Source organism: Macrobrachium rosenbergii, chromosome 2, assembly GCF_040412425.1.
Source record: "Macrobrachium rosenbergii isolate ZJJX-2024 chromosome 2, ASM4041242v1, whole genome shotgun sequence".
In the NCBI taxonomy this organism is placed as follows: Eukaryota; Metazoa; Arthropoda; class Malacostraca; order Decapoda; family Palaemonidae; genus Macrobrachium; species Macrobrachium rosenbergii.
In genome coordinates this window covers 48,675,077-48,683,756 of record NC_089742.1, presented here as the reverse complement: position 1 = coordinate 48,683,756, position 8,680 = coordinate 48,675,077, and the positions used below count along the sequence as shown (strand labels likewise).

At 42.5% G+C, this 8,680-nt stretch overlaps 1 protein-coding gene and 1 long non-coding RNA gene across 2 annotated transcripts in view; one reads left to right on the top strand and one right to left on the bottom strand.

Annotated features, from left to right (window-relative positions):
• Positions 1–456: 456 nt before the first annotated feature.
• On the bottom strand, positions 457–2,383 carry LOC136846444 (uncharacterized). The gene is made up of 2 exons (XR_010855396.1): positions 1,713–2,383; positions 457–1,389 (listed from the first exon to the last, which is right to left on the bottom strand). It is a non-coding gene; the product is annotated as an uncharacterized lncRNA (long non-coding RNA).
• Positions 2,384–5,920: 3,537 nt separating this feature from the next.
• The window catches only part of LOC136846466 (influenza virus NS1A-binding protein homolog B-like), a 33,488-nt gene continuing 30,728 nt past the window's right edge, over positions 5,921–8,680 (top strand). Inside the window, exon 1 of the mRNA XM_067117267.1 lies at positions 5,921–6,883. The gene's annotated coding sequence lies outside the window, so the exon portion shown is untranslated. The remainder of the gene's footprint in view (positions 6,884–8,680) is intronic.

The following is an 8,680-nucleotide window of genomic DNA, read 5'->3' as shown; positions in this document are numbered from 1 at the left end:
GCGTCACTCAACCTCGGCGCACACGTGCTTGATTTCATCATCTGAAGGAGGGTGGCGGAATCGTCCCATCCCTCAAATGGCGGGTAAGGGGGAGGGTCCACGTCGCCTCCCTCATATAGGGGGTGAGGGGGGAAGTGGGTGTGGGGTCGGTCCTCCACTATACGAGGGGCCCAGACGAACACATCCGTCGCCTAACTGTTATTTAAACAACTAAGACTTTCCTTTTGTACAGTAAAATAATGACATAGTACAGAACTTTATAATAACAGTTGTTTCAGTCAGGAATGAGTCAAATGAGTCACTTTATTAACTTCAGGAATGCCACCTTCATTAGACACTTTTTAATATTCTGAATTCTAAAAAGAGGAAACTACTGGACTCCGATTTGTATTTTGATGGCTCGCGCACATTAAAGTGGCCTTAAACGCTGAAATAGGCAACAAGAAAGACTTTGGAAATCATATATACATTTATTTCATTCATTACATTTTCGTAACATCATTAGCTTGTCTTCACTCTTCCTGATAAAGTTATACAATAACATTTACGTATTAGGAAATTAGTTCTAATCTACATTCCATTAACACATGTATTATAAGAGCCAGGCTCGCTAATAGCAACCACAATTATAGAGATATGTATCAAATATATTTTTATGGCGCATGGCTGGCATCCGGGAATACATTATAACCCTGAGAAAATTTGTAAATGAGAGATCACAACACCACAACCCAGTAGAGTAAATTACGACAAATAGCTTGTAAATCAGAACACTTCCTAGGCTTACTAGAGGGCGGACTAGCTAAATAAAATAATGACTGCAGCGGAAGGATGCGCGCCTTTCCAAATCTCTCGTACAGAGAGAGAGAGAGAGAGAGAGAGAGAGAGAGACTGAGGAGAGAGGGTGTGAGGATGTGGGATGGGAGAGAGAGAGAGAGAGAGAGGAGTGACTGAGGAGGGAGTGAGGATGGGAAGGAGGGAGAGGCGAGTAGAGGAGTGGAAGGGAGGGAGGGAGGGATAGAGAGTACTTGAGATGAGAGATGGAGAACTGCGATTTATTTTTCAAATGGTGCAACAGACATGTGAATGTTACCCTTTTTATAAATACAGGCATTTCTACTGTACCTAGCAGAGAACTCAGTAGCCTCTATCATACCAATAAATATTCAGTAAGCTACCTCATATAGTGTAAATAAAATACTAAATCAACTGTAGAATCGGCCACGGGAGACAGGTGTGAGTCAGTTCTTGCGACGAATTATTCTAGACAGGAGAACGCCTAGAATGTTCCACGGCAGATGTTTCCAAGAACCTCGGTTGTTTCCAAGAACTAGGGTTGATGTTCCCAAGAACCGGGGTTGATATCATGGCCAATAAGCACACCAGTATCTGAGGGCAAACGGAAACTTCCTGTGATTACTTATGACTCTTACATGAGTGATCACTGCTTACTTAGGTATAATTTTTTCACAAACCTCTCTCTCACTACACAAGATTCGTTCAGTGTTACTTAACCAGATTCTTCAACGGAGACTTTTTGGATCTTGAGAAGTCTAATCTTAAAGCATATATCATTTTTCATTACTGTTGTTGTTATGCAAACATTTCTCAAAAGGAATAAAAATTGAGAATAGAACGCCTTATGTAAAATAAAAAAAAAAAAAGCAAAGGCAAGTTGTGCATGAAAGACGGATGGAATGTGAAACACTTACCTGCGTTGTCAAGAAAGGCAGTTTCGTCACAGAAGTTCAGGCGGGGTTCATCATCAGAAGGGGAAACAGTCCAGATTACGATCTAGGTTTGGTCGGTAACGATGAACGTTTTGCCACCTGCACTCTGTATAGTCCTTCACTTTGAGTTCACACGCATAGGAGATGTCCTCTTTAGTCATAGTAAAGCTAAATGCCCTCATCCTGCCGAAGTGCTGATCTGGAAGGCACTGGTGATCAAAACCCGGGCGGTATCTGGGATCGTCAACGCAACCGTACATAACGAATCCTCCCGGCCCTGTCTTGGCAGCACCTCCGATAAATTCGGAGAAGCGATGTATCTTCTTCATGGCGGTACAGCCGAGAGACGCTGGGTCAAATGCGTCAACTTCAGTTCCACCTGTTGTATCGCCAATAACATTGCCACCGGTGGAATTTGGGGACAAGCACTCTTCCGATGCTTGGGGTGTGGTCACATTTCCTGAGGCGTTTGGTGGTAGACTCTCATAATGTGAGCTCACAATGAAATATGTCACCGCGGCACTGCTGAGACACCCGATAAAAAGGACCAACATCGTCAGGATAAATAGACCAAAAAGTGGCCGCTTGTTGAAGAATTTTTTCCAAGCTCCTACGATCTCCATCCTTGCTGTGAGAGGCTGCTACAGCAGACTGGCAGGCGGTTAAGAAATATCTCTCTTTTATACCTTCTGAAAATGTCTATGAGTAATAATACGTATCCTAGTTACGTATCTTTCCCCACGTGTACGTACTAACCAAGGGGCAGCCCTCCCTCAGGGTTAGGCCACACCAGACGCGGCAAGCGTGGAGGTTGCAGGGAAGAGGTTCCCGCGACCATTTGAAATGTAACGTATCTTAAGTGAGTGGCCACACCGGGCCAGCGGGAAGACTCGACCCTCTGCAGTTACCGCCAAGCGATGTAACATGTTTTAAAATACCGCGGCGGTTCCCGGCGTCTTCGCCCAGGACCACACCATTTTCCATCAGTTGCCGAAGTGTCACGTATTCAGTCGGTCGTGATTGGACATAATGGCGACACAAGAATTATTTGGGGATGGGTTTCGGAGGAAAGCTTTGTGGAATCCCCGTGATCCACTCCACAAAAATATATATATATATATACACGCATCCAGAAAGCAATGACCTCATTCCTCACTCCTTAATTATTTCCTTAAATTTCCTAAGGGTCGATGAACAAATAAATAAAGGCAGAGAGATTCTCTCTTCAAAGGCTGCGGCGGTGGCGGTGGCGGTGGCGGCGGTGGTGGTGGCGGTGGCGGTGGCGGTGGCGGTGGCGGCGGTGGCGGCGGTGGTGAGGTGGCGATGGCGGTGGTGGCGGCGGCGGTGGCGGCGGTGGTGGCGAAGTGGCGACGGTGGTGGTGGTGGCGGCGGTGGCGATGGCGGGCGGCGGTGGCGGGCGGTGGTGGTGGCGGTGGCGGTGGCGGTGGCGGCGGTGGTGGTGGCGGTGGCGGTGGCACACACTAACCAGTCGGCCACAAGAGGTATAAATGAATACCATCTCCCATCAGCCCACCCGTCGAACTCAGGTGTTTCGGATATCCACCCACCTCTGCCATGGTGTGCGTTTGTCGCGCGTAGCCATATTATGACTATTTATCACATCACCGTGATTCATATACAATCAGAAAGCTACAAAACGTCCTTTAATATCCAATTCACTCTACCTCGGAAGTAATATATTTTCATATATGTTACCGAAGGAAATTTTAGGTGATAATAAGTCCACCCGTCCGTGGGATCGAACCAGCGACGGACGGGGAATCAGGACTTACAGTGACACACTAACCAGTCGGCCACAAGAGAGGTATAAATGAATACCATCTCCCATCAGCCCACCCGTCGAACTCAGGTGTTTTGCGTTTGGAGACGATATCCACCCACCTCTGCCATGTTGGCGTGTAGTGCGTTTGTCGCACGTAGCCATATTATGACTATTTATCACATCACCGTGATTCATATACAATCAGAAAGCTACAAACGTCCTTTAATATCAATTCACTCTACCTCGAAGTAATATATTTTCATATATGTTTACGAAGGAATTTTAGGTGATAATAAGTCCACGTCCCGTGGGATCGAACCAGCGACGGACGGGGAATCAGGACTTTGACACACTAACCAGTCGGCCACAAGAGGTATAAATGAATACCATCTCCCATCAGCCCCACCCGTCGAACTCAGGTGTTTTGCGTTTGGAAGCGATATCCACCCCACCTCTGCCATGTTGGCGTGTAGTGCGTTTGTCGATGTAGCCATATTATGACTATTTATCACATCACCGTGATTCATATACAATCAGAAAGCTACAAACGTCCTTTAATATCAATTCACTCTACCTCGGAAGTAATATATTTTCATATATGTTACCGAAGGGGAATTTTAGGTGATAATAAGTCCACCGTCCCGTGGGATCGAACCAGCGACGGACGGGGGAATCAGGACTTACAGTGACACACTAACCAGTCGGCCACAAGAATCACGGTGATGTGATAAATAGTCATATATATATATATATATATATATATATATATATATATATATATATATATATATATATATATATATATATATATATATATATTAAATGCATAAATGGTCTCTTTGGCATAGCATATGATCATAGTCTCCAGTTATCTGGACACCAAAAAACAAAATCAGCTGGCTTGCTCAGAAACTATATGCCTGGCGGTAAGGTTACGAGCGAAAGCACCGGAATGAGCGTATTCTCTAGACCTTGGAGCGTAGAATGTTCTCGTCAGCCTTAGAAGGGTATCATCAATAATGCAACAAAAACAAAGCCACGTGTGTGTCAGAAAAAGATTCCTCCTCTTCCTCCTCTTCCTCCTCCTCCCTGTTATGAAATGCTGACAAAATAATCAAAACCATTAGGCTTCGCGAGCGTGTAGCGGAACGAAACTGAAACATCGTAGGTAAATATCAGGACCCACTTATAAATATATACAGCATGTATGACGTAATACGATGGTTCTTCATGTATTTCTTGGTATCTTTCCTAGATAGTGACCCCCAAAGGTTTTCGGGGGTCGTAATCTAGGTCTCATATTTCTTGGGGGTCATTATCTTTATGATATTCTCAGTCTTTTGTTTATATTTTTCCGGTAATCTGCAAAAGGGCTTTTTACTAAACACGCCGCAAAGGTGGATACATACCGGGTTAAAACCCGTGGGGGTCACTATCTAGGAGAGATCCATATCTTGAAACAAAAAATAAAGTACGCAGAACACAAATCTCACGGCATCACAAATGCAGTGGTCAAGAAGAAGAAAAAAAAAAATATGGTATCCGGCGTTTAGGGAAGGAGGATGACGTCACCAGGACTAATTCTCTTTGTCGCTGCGTGGGAAGGGCGAATGGGTTTGCTTCCCCGCCAGCGTGGAGGGATGTGGCCTCAGGTGCCGATCATTGTTTTTCCTTATACTGTTTTCTTCCTTTTATCTTTCCCGTTTGTGTTTCCCTTTTACATTTTAAGTAAACGGCCTACTCTTCCATTTGGTCGTACGAATGACTTTATTTCTTTAGGAAAACATTTGGAGAATCAAAATAAACTTCATAAACCCGACTTAGCAATCTCTGCCATTGTAGCCGTAAGCGGCGATACCGCGGATGTTGTAGAAAATTCGATCTTATGATTTTTTAAGGTACCGTCAGTTTCTGACTCGATAAATGAAATTTAGAAGGATGATTACATGAAAATGGAGTAATTTAATTCCACAGTCAAATTCAAATGTAGAACAGAATAGGCATGGCAGAGAAAAACGAATGTTTCCTGTGTTTATGTTACCTCACCTCCGCCATCTTCCGAAAGCCAACGACATAAATTCTGCCACGCCAATCGCATCTACTTTATTATTTTTTGCTGTTTTAGTATGTTATAATTTGTTCTTGTTAGTTGACGAATTCTATTCCAAATGAAATGTATATATTATGTCCAAAAATTCGCTATGAGTAACGATTATGTTAGCGAAGAAAAAGATCTAGACAAATATGGCAAGAGCGCCAACAGCTTTCGTTCGTGTGTTCTGGTCCAGTTAGTCTAGAAATCAAACAGTGAAGATGCTTATTTATATTTCCCATCATTCAAGGTAACAACAGTTATAATTAAATGTTCAATTTATTCGCCATTATGAACCATTCTCTCTTCTCCGGTATACCTCCGCAAAGACTGGTCATGCGTATTGGGAAGGTCGAACCTGTAGTATTGATCAGTTCCCTTCGTGGTGGCTGAACCGTACCTCTGTCTCTCACACAGAGCCCAGCGCCCTTCGTCAACACATCGTTATCAGAGGAGCATCCTCCCGACTCTATTGTCTCTCTCTCTGTGGAGAGAATCAGGGGAAAGGCCTCTATCTCGACTTTTTTTTCATATTACCCGCCACTCCAAGCTGAGTCTCCCTGCGCTGGGTGGACCGTGCGCGAGACAAGAGAGCGGCTGCTGCTAGTTGGTCGAGTTCAAATCTACGAGCTGCACCAGTCCCACGGACGGCCCTTTTTGACAACCAGCCAAAGGCAGTTGACAGGCCAGCAGCAGCTACTCAAGACCCGAGCTTGGCTGCCTGCAGTAACTCCACGTGCGTCAGACGTAGAAGAGGTAGAGTGAGAGTAGTCGGACTTCGTCTCCTCTCTTCTACAGTTCCTCTCTTCTGAGAAGCACGGGCTTTGGTTTTTACCCTTTCGTATCCCGCATGTATTAGTCTCGCAGTGTAATAACAGTTTGTGATGACAGTTTAACCAGTAAGAAAACACCGAAAGACATCATTGTTTTCATGAAAGAGTGAAAAGGAGAGTCGACGTCCATTGGAAGGAAGCAGCTCTACTTCGTCGGACATTGGAGAGTCGCTCCCTGCCGCCGTCATCCTGTGAACCCAATTTCTATATCTCGTCTGCCACCCCATCGCAACATCAGAAACCTGGAGGGGCGTAGCGTACCAAGGCTGGCTCAATTCGTTTTGCGTTTTTTGAACAATATGGACGTTGTGCCCGTCATTCTCTAGCATTAGCTACACAAGGAGTGGCTCTGTTGGGGAGGTTCCAGTTTCGACAGTTGGAATCGAAGGAAGAAGAAGAGTGACAATCGGAATTTTGACCCTGTGCTTCAGTTCTTACAATAAAGGTAGGTCATTCTGTGATCTGTTCTTTCCAGTGACAATCCATTACGATTGACACATTTTTATTTAACAATTTTAGAAGCTATTTTCGGGGGCGGTTAATTGTTTTGACAACAGCCGTAGGACGAAGCAATGTTAGTCTACAAAAGTGAAAGTAAAGGCATATTGTATTCCCTTACCTTTTTAGTTCTATAGGCCGTGACTGTGTTTAGTTTATAATAATTTACGCAAACCTTGATAACCTAAAAAGATAAAATATTAAAAAAAAAACAGCCAGTAGCGCAAATGATACCAAAGCCCTCTTCGTAAAAAGAATGGGCTTGATTTAACTTAGATACTCAGAAAATGGCTTATTTTAATTTCACATCAGAAATCGAGGTGCGACTTGCAACCCGATTGTTTTAATTTCAGATCACCAATTGAGGTGTGACTTGCAAGCTGCATATTTTAATTTCAGACCACTAATTGAGGTGTGACTTGCAAGCCAAATTGAACACTGATCAGTTTCTTTTGAATGAACAAGCAGAAATAGGCCTAGCGGCTTTGATCGTCTCTGTGCACATGCGCGGCACGAAATAAGGCCACATATTGTGCCCATTTTTCAGGAAGCTGTGATACGCCTAGTATACTTGTGCACACGAAATGTGGCTAAATCTACACTTCCATGATTAACGATGTAACTCACAAGTTAGGTTATTATAAGAAGTTTTAAGTAGGCTTATTTTGTATCTAGAAGTCACAATTGCTCATGGATTTTTGCGATACAGATGTCGATTTTTACAAAGATCCGATTTCAGGTTGTGAGTGACATAATCTGAAGAGAGGTGTTTGAACACAGTAACTATGCAGTTGTTTAAAGCGTTGGATGAAATATTAGATAACTGGGAAACTAGTGAAAATAAAACATACTTAAACCACTAGATTATACCACTAGGCTAGTGCAAGTTTTGAGGTTCAAAACTTGGAAAAGAAGTGAGCTTAGTTAGAAATTGCCATAATTTTTCTGAAGTTTTTCCTCCCATCCTTAGCATTTCAATGTGGACAGATTACCAAGGATCCTATGTGTAAACCATTATTATTATTATATTATATGATTGAGCTAAAATCTTTGGGGAACAGGCATAAAAAATTGGTCATTTACTTTCAATCCAAGCTCATATTTTTTTCATTGTACAGTCAACGATGAGTGCTCCATTTTAAATGGGGAAAACATTATTGGAATTGACTATGAAATTCATGAATGCCAAACCCTGTGGGGACATGACCCCCTCACTTATTAATTATTTGTGCTCAGCAACCCCCAAGCTTATGCAAAATTAAACTTCCATAATGTTTTCAAGCGTAAATCACAAATGGTGTGTACCAGGCCAAGTGTATTAACTTCAGTATTTTAAGGTCCTCTTGACTCCAAATGTATTATCTTAATGTTTGGTTAGTAGACCCATCCGTAAGTTATTTTGTGTATTTTGTAAGAAATGAAATAGCCGAGCTGTTTTCCTAATGGCTAAATGTGACATAATATTCAGTGGTTATGCTCTATGTAGGTACTTTGTAATAGCATGATATATCAAGTCACCAGAATCCCCCTTCTAATTTTCCATTGTTATGCAAGTTAATATTTTCTGTAAACGATACCTTATATATATATATATATATATATATATATATATATATATATATATATATATATATATATATATATATATATATATATATATATATATATGTGTGTGTGTATATATTGCAACTGTCCATTTTGTCAGAATTAGCTGAAGGATTGTGCAACATTGCCAATTTGTTTT